Source organism: Notamacropus eugenii, chromosome 4, assembly GCF_028372415.1.
Source record: "Notamacropus eugenii isolate mMacEug1 chromosome 4, mMacEug1.pri_v2, whole genome shotgun sequence".
NCBI classification, from domain to species: domain Eukaryota; kingdom Metazoa; phylum Chordata; class Mammalia; order Diprotodontia; family Macropodidae; genus Notamacropus; species Notamacropus eugenii.
Genome location: NC_092875.1, coordinates 102,968,031 through 102,990,596, shown reverse-complemented (window position 1 = coordinate 102,990,596; position 22,566 = coordinate 102,968,031). Strand labels below are relative to the sequence as shown.

Genomic DNA, 22,566 nt, shown 5'->3' with positions numbered 1-22,566 from the left:
CCATGGTGTGGCCACTGCACATGCTGCAGCTTCTTGGAGCCATAGGTGAGAGTTGGGGAGAACAGGTGGACGCCAAAGGTGGAAAGAGTCCCGAACAGGGCTCGGCAGCCATCACACCAAAGGTAATGGTCCTCCATGAACACAGGCACTTACTAGCTGTGTAAGTCACTTAACTTTTGTTTTTCTTGGTTTCCTCATCTCCAAAATGGGAATAAAAACAGTTCCTATCTTCCAGGGTTGTTGTGAAGATTGAATGAGCTGAAATTTGTGAAGTGCTTCATACAGTACCCAGCACATAATAAATGCTGTATGTGTTAGCTATTATATATGTCATTATCATCATTATCATCAATATTCTATGTCCTAAGATCCCTTTCCCCTCTTATATTTTAAATTCTAACATTCTACCATCTCAAATCACTTCCATTCCTACTTTTCTTTGACTGAAAACTATATTGTTTCAAAATAAAGAAACAAACTATACTGTCTCTGATAGAGTTTGTGCCCTGCCCGGAGGCTCTTAGGATAGCTTCCTCTTTCCCTCTGTCTTATGCTCTGACTTTGAGCTTCTTCCTCTGCCATGGCTTCTTCTTGGTGGGTCCCTTCTCTTGCTCCTTTCTGGGTTCTAGCTCTTTCTGTTGTCCCCATCATTTTGGCCACGAAGGGAAATGGAAATCTAGCTGGCTAGATGCAGGCCTGGGCCTTGATTCTCCTTTCAGTTGATGTAGTAACCTTCCTATGGAGTTGCAAATGCACAGAGATAGAAAGTTGGGAGATGGGATGGAGTTCATTAAGGGGAAGCATGTGAAATAAATCTGGAGAGGGAGGTTGAAGTCAGATTGCACAGGTCTTTGAATTCCAGGTATAAAAGTGACAACCCTAAACCCTACTTCCTACAGGCCAGATATATTACATTTCATTTCTTTATCAGGTTTCTCCAGGGCCTTTTAGGTGGTTGGAAGGTGTCTTTGCAATTGCCTCAAACCCCTACCGATCATATTCTCCCAGTTTTAGAGGTCTTCTATATATACATCCCATTTAACTCCAATTAAATTTAACTTTTTTTAAAGTAGCTTTTATAAGGGAGTATTTACTTTAAAACATCATCCCACGCTACAGCTAGGGAAGGCAAAAATCTCCCACCTCTATAGTTGGGGCAAGGTATTAGATTCACAGTTTTATCTTAGTTCATACATACATGTGTGTGTGTGTGTGTGTGTGTGTGTGTGTATTAATAGTTCCACTAAGTTCCAAGGTGAAATCTCCCTTGGGCTGAAGTCCTGCACATCTTGGCTTCTCAAGGATTTGCTTCTAGGCTGACAGCAATATCTGACTGGAATCCTGTCTCCAAGGTCATCATGGTTGTAGCTTCCACATCCAGGGGCTCCATTGCCCATGGCTAGAACCGAAATGAAAAAATAAAACAGTCCCCAACCCTAAGCCAGACTCTTAGGGTCATAGGGCCTACGAAGAAGGAAGGGGGAAAGTAGCCCTTCCTGCCACCCAGCTTACTTCATTGTGCCTGTGCTATGGGTAAACAGATCCTTTACTTTCCTAATGCTTCCTGAAAAAGAAAGAGACAGAAAGAGAGACAGAGACACAAAGACACAGAGAGAGGGACTGAGACAGAGAGAGAGAGAGAGAGAGACAGAGACAGAGACAGAGACAGAGACAGATAGAGAGAGACTCTCTCTTTCTACTGCCAGCTTTAAAGGAGCAGCCTGTTCCAGCTACACAGCCAATGAATAGAAGCCACTCAGAATGTCTTCTCCCAGAAGCAGGTCCTAGTATCTCCCATATGTTTGCCTCCATCTTAGACAATCTGGACATGCACAAAAGTCCTGTTACTCCCATTAGCATGTTGCATTTTATCCCAGAGGCAACAAGGACCTACATGGGTAAACATGTCCTTTAGGGAAGATGTGTTTGACAGGATGGAGAACGGATTGAGGAGATGCGAGAATTGATCAAGGAGGACATTTAGGAGTTTCCTCATCTGGAAGTTTGCTATAAAAATGAAACCAGTCCAATCCAAATCCTATCCCTATTAGAAAAATCCATTCTTGGCATCACGTTGTTGTTGTGTCGTTTCAGTTTTGTCCAACTCTTCATGACCCCTTTGGGGGTTTTCTTGGCACACATACTGAAGTGGTTTGCCATTTCCTTCTACGGCTCAATTTAATAGGTGAGGAAACTAAGGCAAATAGGATTAAGTGACTTGCCCAGGGTCACACAACTAGTAAGTGTCTGAGGCCAGATTTGAACTTAAAAAGATGACTCTTCCTGACTCCTATCCCAGCACTGTATCCACTATACCACATAGCTGCCCCACTCTTGGCATTATGACCCAACCCTTATTCAAACTGCTTTACATATTTGGGAGACCTTCCCTTCCCGTTAATCCAGAGACCTATGTTTGAAACAGTACCCTTGTTCTCTGCCCCTTCCTCAAGCTAGTAGTGGCCAGTGATTGGGCCCTTTGGGCAGATGTTTCAATCTAGGAGGGTAGTCAAGAGGCAAGAAACCCCTGATGAAAATTGGAAGAGCAGAAAACCCTTCCTGAACTCGATACACAATTGTTTAGTATCCTTAATTAACTACCCTGCCATCTCTTCTAACAGTTGCCCAGATTAGAAACCAAGTCTTGAAGGACTCATCCCTTTTGTCTCCAAAACTCTTGCCCTAGAACACTGAAGTCCTGACTTCAGTAGCCTCAGTTGCACACTACGTTTATGCCGCCTCTCCAGATATGCGTCATCCCCCAAAACTTTTAACCATTTTCCAATTCTGGAACCATAATCAAATCAACTCTTTACAGCTGGAAAGTGTATGTGAGTCTGCTCCATTATGAGTCTACTTACCATCCCTATAACTTTCCAAAAACAAAATGTTCTTCCCTGACCCCTGTTGCCCTCTAAGTGTTGCCTTTCCCTATTCTCTTTGAAGGCTCCTTGGGAGAAGGGACTATTTTTGCTTTTGCCCCTGTATCCCTGGCACTGGACACGGTGCATGGCACATAGGGAGTGCTTAATAAATGCTTTATCATCCATTTCATTTATTCATCCCCCTGTATACTTCCACTCAGACTGCTGCTTTGTGTCAATCATTAATTTGTTTATTCAAGTCAGCTTTTTTTTTGTCATTCACTTAGTCATTAATTCTTGCATTTATTCAACAAACATAAAAGTGCTTATCAAAGGCAATTACTCATGTGCTTCCTCTCCAGCCTCACCAAGTCAGAATTTTGCCCAAATACCTTCACCTAAAATTCTATCTCCTAGCTGTTGTAACTACAGAAAACAGCTGACTTATTTATGTAAAGGCCAGAGGTCCTGAGAGACACTGTGAAGCAGGTGCATGGCCAAGGCTGAAAAGCTTGACACTTGGCTAAGGTCTGGGGAATGTTTCAGCAGAACAGATAAACAAACAAATGGAAAAAACCGAACCAAAAAAGAAAAACAAACAACTCCACTATATCCAAAGGCCTGAAGAGTGTGACAGCTGAAAAGTCAAGACTGATATATGACATAGTTAGCAAGTAAGTTAGCAAGTAAAGACCAAACAAATGTGATTATCAAAGTAACATAGCAATATAGAGACGTTGTCCTTCATAGACCTCCCTAAAAATCATCTACTCTTAACCTCATCTCTCTTTGGATTATTTACATGGGAAAAACATAAATTAGTAAGACAATTCCCAATGACCAACACCACTTCCTCTACTCAGAACATGCCCTTGTAACAAATAAGTACAGTCAAGCAAAATAAACATTTTGCCTGTGTCACAAAATGTATCCTTCATTTTGTACCTAGAATTCATAATTTTTCTGTTAAGAAGCAGGAGGTGTACTTTCTTGTTGGGTCTTTGAAATCACAAGATGGAAGTGGGGGGAGAAAAGGGACCTCTGTCTCCTTCACACCCCTCTTGAACCCCTTGACGTGAGTAGGAAATTACAAATTTTTAAAGATCAGAGGATGCGGATTTCTCCTTAGTGTCCTAGCGCCATCTTCAGCTTTCTGCATCGGGAGCCTAGGAACAACTAGATCCTCTGAGGAAAGGTAGCTTCAGGAATCTTCAAGGAACCAGGGGGGAAAATGCCATACTAGGACTAGGGAGAACTTTCTGAGGTCTCCATGAAAGAGGAGGAAAAAAGAGACTTGCAGCAAAAAAACACATGTAGGCGTTCACTTGGAAAAACTCTGCAATCTAACTGGATCTCAGTTGACCAAGCTGGTGGATAGGTTGGAGTTACCCTCCCAGACTGCCGAATTTAAACAAAGCTGATAGATATGTGAAACATTTGAAGGAAAGCATGCCATTTGCCTTTCCTGGACTCAAAGGTAGCCAAGTCCTTGGGAACTCTTGAAAGAGTACACCTGTAACTTCTTACTCTAGAAGAACTCAACAGTCCTGTAGCTCCCTCCTTTGATTAGTCAGTTCCTCCCAGAACCTCCATTTAAAGGAACTTCCCAGGGCAGCCATTTTCACTTCTTTATTCCTCTCTGGGCTCCACTCCTAAGTCTCAGGACTTCTTTCTCCATTGTGCCCTTTTTCAGGTACCTTCTCTCTTACTTCCCATCTTATCAGGTTCCTTTCCTTGATTGTCCTCCCCTATTAGAATGTCAACTTCTTAGGGCAGAGTTTGTCTGTCTTTTTGCTTGCATCTGTATTTCTTGCTCTTAGCACAACTTCTGTTACCTAGTATGAGTTTAATAAATGCCTTTTAACTTGACTTGACATGTTGATCACTGCCTTGATCAAATCTGACCCAATTCTCTCTGATTCCAAGTAAAGTTCTACCACTACACCCTGCTGGCTCAGTTAATCATAAATAGCCTTCATGGGGGGCTAGTATAAGGCCATTAGTATTTAGTGGTTACAAATATAAATTCTTTGGTCACCCTACTGTTTCTGTCTCAGTGGGAAAGAGTCTAGTCTTGGCTAGACTGCCTCAGGATTGTATGTGTTATTATCCTCATTTTATAGATCTAATTGTATATTTTCTTTCTCCATTTTATAAACAATGAAATTTAGACTCAGAGAAACTGAGTTACTTGCTTAGAATCACACAGCTAGTATTTGTTAGAGCTGGCACCCAAACCTTATCTCCCAAGAATTCTTTACTTTTCTGACGATGTTCAAAGGTTCTAAAACAGCAGGGCACACTTCATAGCCTCAGACTCTGTCTAGGTCTTGCTTCTTGTGTTGAATCGACTGAGGAGAAAGGAGAGATCACTGAGAATAAATGTCCTGTTACTACTGACTGACCTGTCTATCCATATCAGGCCAGCCAAATATAGAATAATACACATTAAAACGAAGAGGTGGGAGGACCGCTAATTTGACTGATGCTAATTAATGCTTTGATCATCCAAAGACATTGATGGAAAATTGGAAGCATCCTGGTTTCTTCTCCTGACATTTTAAGGTGCCCACGAACAATTTCTGTCATTTAATTCCTGCAAAGATCTTAAAATATAAACCTGTACAGATAGCAATTGCTATTCAGAATTCAGGGAAAGGAGACATGGATGTGGAGTAGCATAGAGAAACTTCAGGCTTGAAGCATGGCTAGTCAGTCAGTTAATACACATTTATTAAGCACCTACTATATGTCAGGCATTTTGCTAAATTCTGAGGATAAAAAAATGAAAAAAAGATAGTCCTTGTCCACAAAAACTTACAAACTAATTAGAGAAGACAACACATAAAAGGAAACTGAAAAAGAGGGGAGGGAGAAGATACATGAGCATGCTCCTTAAATATAGACTTTGGGAAGAGCTCCTCACTCTGATCTAAATCAAAGGAGTCCCAGGGCAGAGAGCACTGTTGAGGTAGGAGGACCAAGACTAATACAAACTTTCAGGATGATGATGGCATGATGTAGGTATGATGTAGAAATCCAAAAGAGTGTATCTGGGTGGGAAAGGATTTGGATTGGGGTAAATGAGCAGAAGCTTAGCCTCAGTGATGCATCAGTGTCTCAAAAACTGCAGGTACTGGCAAGTACTTGCTCTATCTGCAAAGCAGTCCCCATATGACAATGTTGGAGTGCTGTTCTCTAGACTCAGAAAGAAGAGACTTATAAATGCTAGCTACTCTATATTTCAGCATAAAAGATAGCTCTACTGAGAAAGCTCTGTGGGTTTTTCATACTGTGACATTAGTCTAATTTCAATAAACATCCAGTGGTACCATTTGATAAATGTTACTGACTCTACCTTAGTCTTCCCATCAGGGCTTGATGCTGAATTGTAGAGGATAGTAGATCACTTAATTAATGGAAAGTAGTTGTAAAACTTTGATTTAACTTATTTAAACAATATCTAATGGGTATACAATGTGTGGAAAAGTAAAAAAAATCAAGGATGATTCATAGAAGACTCTCAGATCAGGGAGAACCTTAATATGCCAAGAATCTAGCTTATGCACAAAAGGAAATCTTACTACAACATGTTTGACAATTTGTCATTCCATTTGGTCTTGCCTTGAAGACCCTCAGAGAAGGGAAATTCATTCCCTCTTGTGATAGCTCATTCTGTTTTTGAACTGTTGAAAATTTTAAAAAGTTACTCCAGAAGAAAAGAAGGGGAAAGGTGCTTTTTGAGGAACTAACTTTGATTTCCAATCAACTTGACAGGATTATAGGTCAAATATCTTTTAGAAGGAATGAAGGGGCACTTCCTTGAAGAAATAGAGGCATTGCTTTGAGTGCCACATTGACAAGACATAGGAAACTCAATATTGGCTAACTGAGATGACCCTCATGAAGATGGATTCCCATCTAAGGGACTCCATAAAATAGAGAAGCCCAAGTTGGAGAATTGCTGAGTTTGAGAATTTATGAGATCAAACCATTTAAAGAAGTTTTCCTGGCATACCACATTGAGAAGAAAGAAGATCTTTTATATAATTTCTACACAGCATCCTATTTGAATAGCAAAGACATGCACACTCCTTGGAGAAAAGATTCTATAGTTCCCATATAGTAGCCTATATGTACAGCAAAGCTAATGGGTTCCTCAGACAATGAAAATCCAATGGGAAGGGGATTACTTGCGTAGTAGCTCCCAAAGCTTTTTTATCTTCTAACAGATGCTAAATCACACAGTGATACCATAGGGGAATATTTATGACCCTGTGGGCAAGAGGGATTTCACCATAATGCCAGGGTGCTAGCCTATTTACAACCTTCAAATTCAGTTCTGTTTTAAAGGGGAATATTTGCATGCTTTATGAATTTCTGTGTCTTTTTGAGGGATTCTGTGAGTCCTCTGTGACTTCTGTATTCCATGGGAAGATAAAAAATAGTCTGTCCTCTATTTAGTATGCATTTTGTAACTTCAATTATCATAAATGATTTTGAGGACCATTTTATGCATGTTTGAGTAAATACAGGCCTAGACTATATCCTGAGTACATTAGAATATTTTACTGGATTAATTACCAGTTGAAGCAATGAATCAAAGATAGACAATAACCCTCTTGAGGTTAGCTGCCCAGGTTCAGATCCAGCCTGTGGGACCCTGGAGCTTTTTGGTTGAGCATGGGCTTTGGTTTACTCTTAAAATTGAGCCTCTCTGCCTTCCTTTCTGTAACTTGCATCCATCACTCCTCATTCTGGTCCCTCTGGGACAAAGCAAAATAAAGCCTAATCTATTTTCTGATCTGCCTCTTCTAGATGAAGATTAAAACATCAACTCTTCAAAGCCTTTGTTTTGTTTTTGTTGACTAAATAACCCCCTTTCCCTTAACTAGTTCTCCAGTGTCATGGGCTCCAGTCCCCTTACCATTCTCCTTACTTATCTAGACACATTCCAGCTTTTCAATCCTCTTTCTAAAATGTAATTTCTATAGGAATACTATACTACAGGTGGGATCCATTCAGAGAACCATCTTTACTTTATTAGCTATCACTGAATAAAAAAGACACCGTCCCTTCTCTCAAGTTTAGTCTCAAGGGATTTGAGATGTATAAGAATGAAGATGATGAATCATGGACTGTGATCAGAGTACAACTAGATCCAGATAAAGTCCTAAAGGAAAATCTGAGGCAGAAGAAATACTTCTAACAATTGGAGCAAATCATTTCTAGTCTAATAACAATTCCTCACATTTACACATTTTGAAAAGTGCTTTCTAACCATCATTTCCTTTGGTCTCTACAACGACTATATGTGATAGTCAGGATAGGGCTCATCAACCCCATTTTACAAGTAAGAAATGTAAGGAGTTGCCCATGAATACATAGTGGGTAACAAGGCCAAGAGCACTAGAGAAGAGGTCTTCTGATATCTAGCGCTCATTTCTCTATAACAAAATATTTCCATAAGGATAAAAAGTAGGTGCTGAGAAACAATGAACGTGTATAGTTAAACTAGTAAACTGGCATGTTCAAGGTTGCTAAAAGGAAGAAAGATTTTGGAGCAGACAAAGGTAATAAACTAGGAGCAAAGAGATTTTGTATCTGGAGATCAAGGTGTGTTATGGTTTTGGAGGAGTAAAGCAGAGGGAGATATATCTAAAGTCTTTTTCCAGTTCTTTGATTCTGTGAATACTAAACATTAATTGGAGGGAATAAGATGGCAGCTGGTTCAATATCAATTAAAAAGCATTTGTTAAGTCCCTACTGTGTGCTAGAAATAGTGCTAAATTCTGGGGAGGCAAAGGTAAGAATAAAATAGACTCTGACCTGATAGTAACTTAATATGAATATATGAGAAGGAAAAAGAATAAGCATGTATACAGTACTTCCTATGTGTTAGACACTGTGAGAAGTGGTTTTTTACAAACATTATCTAATTTAGTCTTCCCAGAAATTGTAGGTGCCATTATTATTCCCATTTTACAGTTAAGAGAATTGAAGCAAATAAAGGTTAGGTGTCTTGCCCAAAGTCATATAGCTAGTAAGTGTTTGAGGCTGGATTTGAACTCATGTTTTCCTTACTTCAGGCCCAGAGTCCTAACCACTGCACCACTAGCTGCCTCTAATACATGTATGTGTACATGCACACACACATACTACACCATCAGCTTCTCTAATGCACACATATATACATACATATACATACATATATGTACATCATATGTTACATAAAATACTTTCATGGAGTAGAAAGCACCAGCAGGTGGAGGGATCAGGAAATGCTTCACTAGAAAATAGCACTTGAGTTTTGAAGGAAATCAGGGATTCTAAGGAGCAGAAGTAAAGATGGAATGTATTTACAGGGCACACCGCCCATGGAAGATCTTGGATCAAGAAAATGGAGTGCCATGTATGTGGAAAAGAAAGAAAGCCAGTTGAGTTGGACTGAAGAGTAGGGGAAGGGTTTTAAATGCCCAACAGAGGAGTTTATATTGGATCCCAGAGGTAACAAAGGGCTACTGTTGTTTCTTGAGAAAAAGAGTGACATACCTAGTCAGATCTAAGTATCTGAGACTTCTGTATATAGATAGAAGAGGATTCTCTCTGGAGGATCAACACATTCTTATAATGGTTGGTGTCCAGAGAGACATCCCTGAGCATCTCTGGGGTGGAAAGTTTTGAAGGGGGCTCTGGGGAAGCCTGGAAGGAGGAATTAAGAGAAAGAAAATCCTCACTATTTCTAACACCAGACTTTAGACATCAACATGGTAGCATAGTGGCAAGTGAAGGAGATTCCATTGTTTTTGCTGATTCTGGACTTTGGATGGGATGTGGTTGTGCTCTGCCGCTTGTGGAGACTACATGCCTCTTTCAGAATGGCAGTCGCATCTACAGAAGTCACATCTACACATCTACATCTACTGAAGATAGCATTCTTAGTGCAACTTACAGAAGTCGAGACTAAACACTTCCATGATAATGGTCAAGACTTGAATGCTATTTCCCTTCTCCTAAGGTAAGTTCCAACATTTTAAATAGTGGCACAAGACTGGGCCCCTAGCCATAGTATGGGAAACCTAGTTGGACTTGTAATCTTCAGTTCTAAGGCATGGGAGATGAATTGCTTTTTTGAACAGGTAGAAAGGGTAGGATAGTTTTGCTGCTTATTTTCTCCTGCTATTTACCCTGCTATGCACTTTAAGTAAATAATCCTTATGCACCACTACAATGCATGCAATATGAATATTATCAACTTACTATTGGCATAATAAAAGGAAAGTATTTAGATAAGTAAAGTAATGAGACCCAGAAAAATTGGAATATCTATGAAGCTAATTTGGGGTACAAATATTAAAAACTAACACAGAGAACCCGGTATATAAGGGTAAAATGGCATTTCAAAGTACTCTTCTTAGCACAGAGAGGAGTTCAAATATCCTAGCCTAGTGGCACCTTCCCCCAACCCTGAACCCAAAGCAATCCAAGGAAACCACAGGGATCAATAGCCAAGAGAGTAGTGCTATGGATTCATTTAATTATCCCAGTTACATTGGAGAACTCACTTTAAACATGGTCACTCAATATCACTTAGCAAAATATGAGCAGAGGACAAGAGAAGGTTATAAGCCCTCTGCTGCACTTAACCACAAAGAAAACTTCATATAGGAGTAGTCACCCTGATTTATGAGCTGGTAGCCATCAAGACAGGTAGGGCCAGAGGCCTTTTTCTATTTCCTATTGTCTATATATTGCATTCCCATTAATAAATGTATAATTGGAGAGGGAGTGGGCATTTTAATTTGAGCAGCATCTATAGAATGCCAAGGTCAACACACAATCGAAAGTTGTAGGAAAGCTTTGGAACACTGAATTTGAGAACTACAATGAACCTTAGAATATAGAATATAAAGTGCAAGTTTATGAGTGGAGTTTCATTGAGACAACCAATCACCCCACCCAAATTTGTTCCACTACCTCTACAGCATTGCAGTATTTCAACTCTAAGTTGTTACCTGAGTAACAACAAATTTCTTTGAATAAATCAATCAGAGGTGTGAACTAGGCGTTATATAGAAAGTTTGCACAGATTGGTTGAGTGACTTGGTCATGCCTTACTAGGCTTGTAGAGAGCAGTTCTATTCAACACTTATGAAGTAATCACCTAATTGGGGAGGATAAAAGCCTTGGACTAAATCTCCTTCCTCACCTGCTTCCATGAAGCAGAATAGAATCTTATGAAATTTGGAAGGTGGAGGACTTTTCTAATTAACATCCTATTCTAAGTAGCATATCTGGAACAGTGGATGCTTTGGAAGATAAGGCCAAACTAGACCCATTGTAGAAATTCAGACTCAAGACTCTCCAGGGATTCCAGAAGAGAAGTTGCACCATGTCCAAGGGAACTTCATCATCACCCCCAAAGTTGGAGAAAAGCACTTCTAGCAATCAGGAACCAGGAATAAGTAATTCCTTTGCTACATGTACTGTCTAAATTTAAACGCGTTTTCCTTTGGACTTCATATGTACTGCCAGGAGAGTGTGTTGTAAACTTTTAGGGGATGTGTTATGCCAATTGTACCAACTATATTAATATACTCATATAAATTAATATACTAGTTATACCACTATAGTAAATAGTGGTCTCTAAAAGCTAATTAAGTCTGACTGTCTAATTGATATCAACTGATAACCATGGACAAAATCACACTAGTTGGGGTTCAAGAGCTATAACTTCTCAGGATTAACCTTAGACTTCTGAGGAAAAATATAGTGCCTACGGTCTGGCGACACAGTGTAATGGTAAGGGAATTTGAAGATCTTCTCTCCCTCTTAATAGGCATATGTGACCTGTTCTGAGTTTTGGACCAGCTCACAACTTGAGTCACATGAAGCCCTTGATGGGAGGATATTGCTGAACGGGTGAAGCAGGAAGGGTGCAGCAAGAAGAGAGAGTGAGGTGGAGCTGAGAGAGAGAGCATGGAGAGTATAGCAGAGCAGCTAGTGTGAGTGAGAGAGGGAGTGATTTTGCCTAAGGGAGTTTGTTTGTGGGGAGGCCTGATGGAGGGAAGGCTGGGGGATGGCCGTGCTCTCTGAATCAATAATGTATATAGATTTCTTTGTCACTATGATGGATTTGGTTTTCTGGTATCTGAATAAATATTTTGGTTCGTCTTTGAGGAAGAGAGTTTATATTTTGCAAATTTACCCTGGAAATATGTATGCATATCCACAGGGGCTGCTGTGGGTATCATTGGGGCTCAGCCTGTTTGCAAATGGGAATTGGAAAGATCACCTGAGTCTATACATGCCACATTAGCTCATCCAGAGATGCTACTGACCAAGTACTTGACCACATTCAGTAATCAGGGCCCTATGTTGGCACCCCCTCCATTCATTCTAGAATGTATGTGCTTTACCCCACCTCAGAAAATGCTTGGTGTAACACCTAATTCTCCATGATTTTCAGAGAGATGGCTACCTGTATTCTTAGCTCTACCACTTCGAGGATGTTAAAAGTAAAATTATTAATGCAGACATGTACTACGTATTGATTTATCTAACTAGACTAATTAGAACTATAGTTCACCATCTTCAAATGGAAAAAAGCTCTGTTCTTTGCCCTTACATGATACATTTTCAGCGCCACTCAATCATGCCCCCATAGCTTTGCTATATAAATCTTTATAAAATTTTTGATGAGGTGCCTATGGCTCCTCATAGACCAAGCAGCAAAAAGTCCTTTCCTTCATTAGGCAAGCCAATTCAATGAGCATATTTCAAGTACATAGTTTCAAAGTTTCCAAACCCAGCTGACTGAAAGAAAGATGAATCTGACTTGGAAGGAACCTCAGTCATCTAGTCAAACCTACACACGAAAAGAATCTACATTACAACTAACGGCAAATATTTTCAAAAATGACCAAGTACTCATTGCTTCTAAAGGCTTCCCATTTTTAGAAAGTCCTTCAAATACTTAAAGACAACTATGATGCCATCTCCCCATTCTGAATCTTCTCTTTTCCAGGCTAGTCAGGCAAAGTAAAGTCAAAAAGCATTTATTAAGTTTCTACTATATGTAAGACACTGTGCTAGGTAATGAGATACAAGGAAAGGCAAAAACATCATCCCTACTCTCAAGGAGTCCATGGTCTAATAAGGAAGGCAATATACAATCATGTACAAATGAGATATATACAGATACATTGGAGATAACTTCAGAGATAAGATATTAAGGGGAATTAGGAAAGGCTACTTGCAGAAGATGAAATTTTAACCAAAATTTGAAGAAAACCAGGGAAGGCTGGAGACGAGGAGCATTCCAGGTATGGGGGATAGCCAGTGACAGTTCTCAAGTCAGGAGATGGAGTGGCTTGTGCAAGGAATAGCAACCATCTTCAGTTCCTTCAACTGATCCTCCTACAACTTGAACTCAACTCCTTTCATCATTGTGGTTGACAATCTCTTGACATTTACTAGCACATATCCAGCTAACAAGTCCTATACTTAACTATTTTGACAACATGGGTAATGAAATACTATTGGACTGTAAGAGAAGATGCAGGAGATGGTTTCAGAGAAATCTGGAAAAAATTGTATGAGCTACTGCAGAATGAAATGAGCAAAACCAGGATAATAACATATAATAACAGCAATTTGGGTAAAGACAAGCAACTCTGAAAGTCTTAGAGACTCTGATCAAGACAATGATCAATTGCAATTCCAGAAGACTCATCATGAAATGGTAATAAATAAGCTAGCACTCTTACGTTTGCAAAATATTTCATAAACACTATTTCATTACCTGAGAGGTAAATGCTAATATACCCATCTTAGAAGAAGAAACTGAGGCAGAGATTGAGTGACTTGCCCAAAGTCATACAGTTAGTAAGTATCTGAGGCCAGACTTGAACTCAAGTCTTCCTGCCTCCAGGACCAGTTGATTAATCACATGAAACATACCATCAATCTTCAAGATAGGGAGGTGATGAATTCAGAGTGCAAAGTGAAGCATATGTGTATGCATATATAAATATATATATTTGTTTCACTTGACTGCACATTTTTCTAACATGTTTTATTTTTCTTATTTTCTCAATGTGTGGGAAAGGGGAAAATGGGAGGGAAAGAATTTGGAACTAAAAACAAAATAAAATTGAATTAAATAAGGAAAGTTCATGCACTGGTTGTATGGTGTATGTCATTTCTGCTTTGGGCAGATCCTCTATAATTCTGGCCTTTCTTCCTTAAAGACTTCCCTTTCACCTATGACCTGCTCCTACCATAGACCCAAACATTGTATAGTTTCTTATTTGTATTTCTTCAATATGTCTATAACAGCTATTATAGTTACTGGTGTCTTATCCTACTATATATACTAGACTGTATAGTCTGCAAGGGCAGGAATTGTGTCATACAAATTTCTTACTTCCCATGGTACCTAACAGGGCATTTTGCATACAGAAGGTCTTTAATAAATGAGTGTTGAAGTTGACAATGCCCAACCTGACCTCAATAGCAGATCAGATTCCTGGGGGCAGGCAAATACAGGAATTCAAATCAGAGTGCTAGAGGTGGGGGGAAGGGAATGGATTTTTAAAATTATCAGGTGATACATGATAGACAGAGGAGAGAGGAATGAATTAATGAGACAGAGCATAAGCTGAATGATGGTCCTCCAAGTACCTACAATATTGACCTCTGTTTAAAGCAAGCTTTAACAAGACAACTGAAGGAAAAATATAGGGACAATTAGGAGGCAATGAAGACTTGCAAACACTATCTTGGTGGTTGTCAGGTGAGGGAATCTCTGGGAGATTTGAATGGTATATAAAGCAGTAGAATGAACTATTAGGCATTCTGTAGCATGAGGAAAGTCAGTTAATCAACAAGCATTTCTAAAGCACTTACTGTGTGCCAAGAACTGTGCTTCTGAACTAATCAATGGTCTCTATCTCATTTGAGGAGCCCAAACATAGAATCAGAGGAGTTTCAGATCCCAAAGCCATAAGATTTAAGGGTTGAAAGGAACAGACATCATCTAGTCCAATTGTCACATCTCATTCCCAAGGCAGCTTGGATTTCCAGCTGACTACACCGCCCCTTAGGCTTCTAGGGGATAACCCTAAGGAGACGGGGTCTCTAACACTCTTACTCATGAGGTCCCATTGTGTGTGTACTCCAATACTGATTTACCAGTAAACGTACAAAGGCTTCCCTCTATAGATAGTTGTGAGAAATGCATTGTATGCACCTCAAAGTGTTATAAAAAAACCATTATTGTTATAAATCATCATCATCAGATCATTATAACTTTCAGTTCCCTCCAACTATATAAGGGACTGTCACACGGGAGTATTAGTTTTTCTGCTTGACCCCAGAGGTCAAAACTAGGGGCAATGAGTGGGTATTGCAGAAGGATGTCATCTCAAGACAAGAAAGGCCTGCCTAATATTTAGAGTTGAGTATAAATGGAATGGTGTGCCACATATGTTGTGAGCTCCATGTCACTGGTGTCAAAATGGTTTAGGGGGGATGCTTGTATTGTGGGCTCTCTCAGACCTCCATTTTTACGTAGGATATTCTATGATTGAGTAATCAAGAAAGTAACAAACATTTATAAGGCATTATTCATGAGGCACTGTGTAAATAGATAGGTGTCTAGGTGGTAGAATGGATAGAGTGCTGAATCTGGTGTAAAGAAGACCTAACTTCCAATCCACTGACAGACGTTAGCTGCGTGACCTGGGCAAATCACTTAACCTTTGACTGCCATAGTTTTCTCATGTAAAAAATGAGAACAGTGATAGTACCTACTTCCCAGGATTATATACAATATTTGTCTAATGGTAGCCATCTCTAGGGTGGAGGGGTAGGGAAGATAAAAGAGGAAAAAAAGAAATTTTCATCATAATTCTGTAATATATTTTAAAAGAATAGCAAGTTATACATAATAAATTTGTAGTTTTATGTTCAATCATCTTTTTAAAAATTATACTATTTTATCCAAAAGCTTGTTTTATTCCACAAATTAAAAATAAAATAAATTGATTTTTAAAAAAAGAGAGGGGCAATGAAACCCATGAGAGCTGATGAGGTTACTGAGTGAAAGATCATAAAGGGCACAAAGAAGATGACGACACAACACCAATGTTCTCTCAAAGAAGAACTTTTCTGTTTAAGATATGAATGTTTTTTTGCAAAGGAAAGTGTTCAGCCACTGCTTGGAATGATGTTCTTGCTCTAACAGGAGCTCCCTTCTGTTTCAGGGAGCATGGCAAGGAGGGGAAAGTTTCTCACCTAATCTGTCTGAAGCCAGTACACTTACTTTGGGTTGGGATTTGGCAATATTTTTCATCTTTCACAGTTACTGGGCCTGAAGTCACAAGCTAAGCATGACCCACTGTACTGGGAACCTGGGCGCCAGTCTCATTCCCCAATCGATCTCATCAAGCCCTGCCTGCTTCTTTTAATAAGAAAAATGCGGCTCGAAACTGAATCTGATCTTCTTAAAGACATTATTGGCTTTTTGAAAGGTGTGCTGGATTATGATTAATAGGGGAACTTGGATAAACCTAATAGAGCCCATGTTTCTTTATAACCTGCAAAGGGACCCAGAATGGAAGGAAAGGAGTGGAGAAAGCGTGTGTGTGTGTGTGTGTGTGTGTGTGTGTGTGCGCGTGTGTGTCTACCAATTTTACATGGGGTATAGGGCATTCCTCTGGTAGTTAGAAGTACTGTAAGGTCATAGACTCCCACTTTTCAGTGGGGGCAAATTTAGATGAAGCACAGTTACTTCTCTGGGACTGAACTACTCACAAACTTCAGTAATCCAGAGTATAGCAGAAAACCAGAAAGTGAGCAAAAAAAGGCCTATACAAAACCAAAATTCTTTGTTTAGCATTCAAAATCCTCATCATTTAGCCTTTTTCTGTTTCCAGCCTTCTGCTACCTTATTTCACAGCATTACTCTTTGATCTAGTGCTACTGGTCTCCTGGTTGTTGCTGGAACAAGACACTCCATCTTTCAGAGCTAGGCATTTTCTTTGGCTGTCCTCCACATCTAGAATGCTCTCCCTCCTCAGCTCTGCCTACTGGCTTCTCTGACTTCCTTCAAATAGCAAGTAAAACTTCAACTCTTATCAAAAGCCTTTCTCAGTCTTTCTCAATTCTAGTTAAGAATTCTCACTGTTAATTACTTCCTATTAATGCCATATATAGCGAACTTTGCATATATTTGATTAGGTGGTAAGCTTCTTGAGGACAGGGACTATCATTTGCCTTTTTTTGTAACCCTAGCACTTAGCAGAGTGCCTGCACACATAATAGGTGCTTAATGTTTACTGATTTTATTTTAGTTTATTGATTGATGTCAAAAGCCCATGTTCTTTATTAATATGAGAACACCACAGATGCTTACATGGAGCCTATTTGCTCCTATTTTACATATAGTTCTAACAGAGTCGCGTATCTTAATTCAGAGATAAGAAGCAGATAAATAGAAACAGTGCCTATCACAGGCACACTAACAGTATAGAGAATTGACATTTGGCTTCCTGATGGCCAAGGAAGAAACAGAAAAGCTATTTAAAAAGCAAATAAATGCTCCAGCTCAGGACACAGACTCCTGAGGTAATTTAATGGATATTCTTATGGAAGCATGAAATTTAAAGTGATCTCAGAGAATATATAGTGTAACATCTATTTGGACACAAATCCATTACTCTTGTATATGAGGGCATCTCCTTTCTTCTCTAAGTATTAGAAAGCTTTGTTTATTATTTTTTTCTTTTTATACTGGGCTGAATTATGTTTTTTCTGTACTTGTGCCCACCATCAATCAGTCAGTCAAGCATCTATTAAACTCATACTGTGTGCCAGATACTGTATTAAGTGCTGGGGAGACAAAAAAGGAGGGCAAAGGACAGTCTTTGCCCTCAAGGAGCTCACAATCAAATGGGGGAAACAGAATAAAAATATCTATGAGTAAACAAGCTATATAAAGGATAAATTGGGAATAATCAACGGAAGGAAGGGAATAGCACTGAGTGACCTGGAAAGGCTTTTTGTAGAAGAGATTTTAGTGGGGACTTGAAGGAAGCCAGGAAAGGTAGAAGGCAGAAATGAGGACAGAGAGTATTTCAGACATAGAGGACAGACAGTGAGAATGCCCAGAGTTTAGAGAGTGAGTGTTTGTTCTAGAAGGTGCTAGGAGGTCAGTGTTATTGGTAACAGAATATAGCCAATCCTCAACATTTATGAGTTTAACTTTTGAGACTTAAAGGCATTTGCATGATTTTATTATTAATCTCATGGCAACCACTACATTTTGGGCTTTGTTCAGTAGAGAAAAAGAGGCACAATGGGTGTAAGTTTGTGGAGTGGCTGGCATCGTATTAGGTAATTTACTGGTCTTGTTCATCCTACCATTGTAAAGAGCTCTCTGTGCATTCATTGTGTGTTTCCATTGTTTGCCTTTAAAACTCAAGGTTTGTGTTGCAATTATGCCCCCAAAGCATAGTTCAAATCCTTTGGGCTCTGAACCCAAATGTGCAAGATCAGTGATGTGGTTTAGTGAGAAAATAAAGGTGTTAGATAAACTTTGTTCTGGGATGTCTGCAGACGCTGTGAACCTAATTGACCGTTGCAGCTTCAAGGTTAAATGTCACCTTGCCTCTGCTATTCTCCCATACTCAGAGGTCCTTTAACTATCTCAAACAGTGCAGGAAGCAGACATCACTGACAGATTATTTCAAGCTGCTGTATCCTTCATGATCTTCAGTGCCATTCACCAGCCATGAAGGATAGAGTATGACAGTTGATGCCAAGATCTTACTAATCTTGATGTCCTCTGACAACAGTGGCTAAAGTCCCAGTAACTGCTCTCTTGCTTTTCAGAGGGCAGACAAGGTAGGGAGGTTTCCAGCAGTATAGTATAAAATATAATGCCCTCACACCACCATCTGAAACAGTACAAGGTAATATTCTGGTTGAAAAAAGTTTTAGTTTTAAGAATTGTATTTGCTGTACTGTGTTTTTTGATACTGTAGATTTCATGTGTTATGAAAAATGAATATTGTCTGAAATCTATAGTTTTTCTTTAACGTTTGCACTTATATTTGAACTAGTCTTAAGACAGTGTACAGGTAAAGCTCCTCCCCTCCCCCAAGTACTGGCATCTATCTCATAAAACTTGCAGGGAGACTGTAAAGTCTTCATTCACATCTATGTTAGGGGCTCAGGGAATTTAGGGGGCGTTTCATTATGGCTGACAATTTTAGAAAAAAGGAACAAGTATTAAGGCGGAAGATACAAAAAGTTTTCTTAAAGCATTGCGTTAATTTTTACGTGTAAAGCAATACTAGTACCTTCCCCTTTCCCCCCCTCCCCATCTGGATTTGTTACTTAACTCCTTTGCTCTAGCAGAGGACAGCCTTCATAGAAGCTCATAACTCTGTAACAGTGCACTATACAATATTTGGAATGACTATTTTAAAAAAATGAAACAAAGGTACAATCGGAGTCCTGAAGACACACTGTAGAACTTGGGGGATGTCTGCCTCCAACATACTTAGACTGCTCATCATTCTAGTTTTTAAATCCTGAGTCAAGCACCAAAAAACCAAACCGAACTAAATAAAAAAACAACAACAACAAATAAAGCCATGACAATCTCATCTCTTTTTTGGGCAATTATCATGTCACACCCTTTTGACAAAAAAAGAAACAACAAAAAACCAATGGAAAAAAAAAACCAGTCTATTTAGAAGCATTTGTGGGGGACAGTAGAGGGCCCAGATTCATCATACTCCTGCTTGCTGATCCACATCTGCTGAAAGATGGAAAGAGACGTCAGGATGGAGCCTCCAATCCAGACAGAGTATTTGCACGCAGGCAGGGCAATGATCTTGATTTTCATTGTGCTGGGAGCTAGGGCTGTAATCTCCTTTTGCATCTGATCAGCAATACCTGGGTACATGGTGGTACCACCAGACAATACGGTATTGGCATACAAATCTTTACGGATGTCAATATCACACTTCATGACTGAGTTGAAGGTAGTTTCATGGATTCCATACCTAAGAAACATGGCTGGAAGAGAACTTCTGGGCACTGGAACCTCTCATTGCCAATGGTGATGGCCTAACCATCAGAGAGCTCACAGTTCTTTTCCAGAGAGGAGTTAGATGTAGCAGTAGCCATCTCCTGCTCAAAGTCTAGGGTGACATAATTCACCTTCTCCTTGATGTCACGCATGATTTCCCTCTCAGCTGTGGTAGTGAAACTGTACCCTCCCTTGGTCAGGATTTTCATGAGGTAGTCCATCAGATCACGGCCAGCCAAATTCAGATAGAGGATGGCATGGGGAAGGGCATACCCTTCATAGATGGGCACAGTGTGGGTCACCCCATCACCGGAGTCCATCGTAATACCACTGGTATGACCAGAGGCATACAGGGACAGCAGAGCCTGGATGGCAACGTATATGGCTGGGGTGTTGAAGGTCTCAGATATAATCTGAGTCATCTTTTCTCTGTTGGCTTTGGGGTTCAGGGGGGCTTCTGTGAGCAGCACAGGGTGCTCTTCAAGGGCCACACAAGCTCATTGTAGAAAGTATGATGCCAGATCTTCTCCATGTCATCCTAGTTGGTGACAATACCATGTTCATTGGGGTACATCAGGTTCAGAATACTTCTCTTGCTCTGGGCCTCATCCCCCACACAGTTGTCTTTCTGACCCATACCCACCACCACACCCTGATGTCTGGGGTGCTCAGCAATGGAGGGGAAGGCAGCCTGAGGGGCATGGTCTCCTGCAAAGCCAGTTTTGCACGTTCCAGAGCCATTATCAACAATGAGAGCAGCAAGTGGCAAGTTTAAACCCTTAAGAGAGAGAGGAGGTGGTGCCGCACCTAGAAGCAGGGGGCAGGTGAGTGCAGGCTAGGTGGAAGAACTCACAGCTACTGAAATCAATTTTTTTAAAAAATTAAGATGTTAGCACAAAAGGACACAGAAATCGAGGGAATTACCAGCAAGAAAAAATGTATTGCATGTTACCAATTTTATTTTGTGTGCTCCATTTTATAGGTTCTTTCAAGGTTACTGTGTTAGGAAAAGTGCATATTATATAAAGAATTATATACAGAAAATTGCATTTTCAGCAGTCTCTAGTGAAAGATTACAGTTTTTGATGGTGCAGAATTCTAACCACTCTATTTCCCATAGGTTCAATGTATCAACATTTGTGGTATTTTTTTTTTTTTACTTTCAAGTTATTTTCTAGGAATGTTAACCCCATGAAAGTTGAGGATTGCCTGTTTGTATATGTGTAAGGGAGGAAATGACTTGAAGGGGAATATGATGTAAGAATACTGGAAAGGTAAGAAAGGGATTGTGAAGAAGGATTGTGAAGGGTTTTGAATGTCAAACAGAGGAAAAAGTTCTATTCATTTTCTAAAGTTGATGCTCCAGATATTTAAAGAAGGCTGTCATCTCTCTCCCAAGTCTCTTCCTCTTTAAGCTAAGTATCCACAATACTTCTAAATGACTCCCCTGTTGCCTGTTTCCAAATTATTTGTCCCTCTAAGTTACCCTCCTCTGGACACATTCCAACTTTGTTTATCTCTTTCCTAAAATATGATACCTCAAAACTGGATGAAATATTCCAATATATTTTGGTCTGGCCAGAATAAAATGAATTTATATTACCTTTCTCACTCTATCTAGACACTGCCATTTTAAATGTAACCTAAGATTTCATTAGTTGTTGGCTCATGATGATCTTGTGGTCTGTTAAATGTGGATATTTCCTCATCTTTTACTTCTGACATTGATTTTTTGAACCCAAGTGTAAGACTTTGTAGCATCTCTATTCAACTCATCTTATTGAATTCATTCCAACATTCTTGCCTGTTGAGTTAGTTTTGGATTCAGACTCTGACATTCAGCATTTTAGGTATCTCTCCCAGGTATAAATCCTCTAAAAAACTGATAATCATGCCTAAGAATGGTAGGTGGCACTTCTTTTCTTAATAGACCCTGAGGTTGTACTTATATTACATCATTTTATTGGTCACAATGATGGCCCTGAGTAATAGAGAAGAAGTTAAATGATTACCAGTATCCTCTGTTTAGCAAGGATGAGGTGTGGCATATATTGTGAAATGTTTCCATCTCAAATGGTTAAAGTAGACATATATTGGTCTTAAAAAGATGAATCCTCAGCCATTCAGAAGCGCTGCTACCAGGAGCAGGTAGCATTTATTTTGTATCTTCCTTGGCCCCCAGCATAAGGTCTTGTACATAATAGGTGGTTAATATATGTTTGTTGAATTAACACATCAGTGAGTGAGTAATCTATTTCTATAGGTTTTAGTAGTCAGAAGTTGGAATATTTTAACTAAGGCTGGGGAACTCCCACTCCCCTACAGTAGTTTGTTGAGAAATTCAACAAACAATTATCAAGTACCTCCCATGTGCCAGGTATTGTACTTAGCTTTGGGAAGACCAAAATGGAAAATAATACACTACTTGCCTATGAAGTATTTACAGTCTTCTGGAAGATTAAGGCACAGATATAGAAACTTCAAGGCAAGTAGCAGTATAAGCATATAGGAAAAGTTCAGTTAGGGAATCTTGAAGTGCTTGAGGACAGAGAGAGAGAGAGAGAGAAAGAGAGAGAGAGAGAGAGAGAGAGAGAGAGA

The 22,566-nt window shown here is 39.6% G+C and overlaps 1 pseudogene; it reads right to left on the bottom strand.

The window, feature by feature from the left end:
* Nucleotides 1-19,626: 19,626 nt before the first annotated feature.
* LOC140498211 (actin, cytoplasmic 2-like) lies at nt 19,627-20,288 on the bottom strand (annotated as a pseudogene).
* Nucleotides 20,289-22,566: the final 2,278 nt, after the last annotated feature.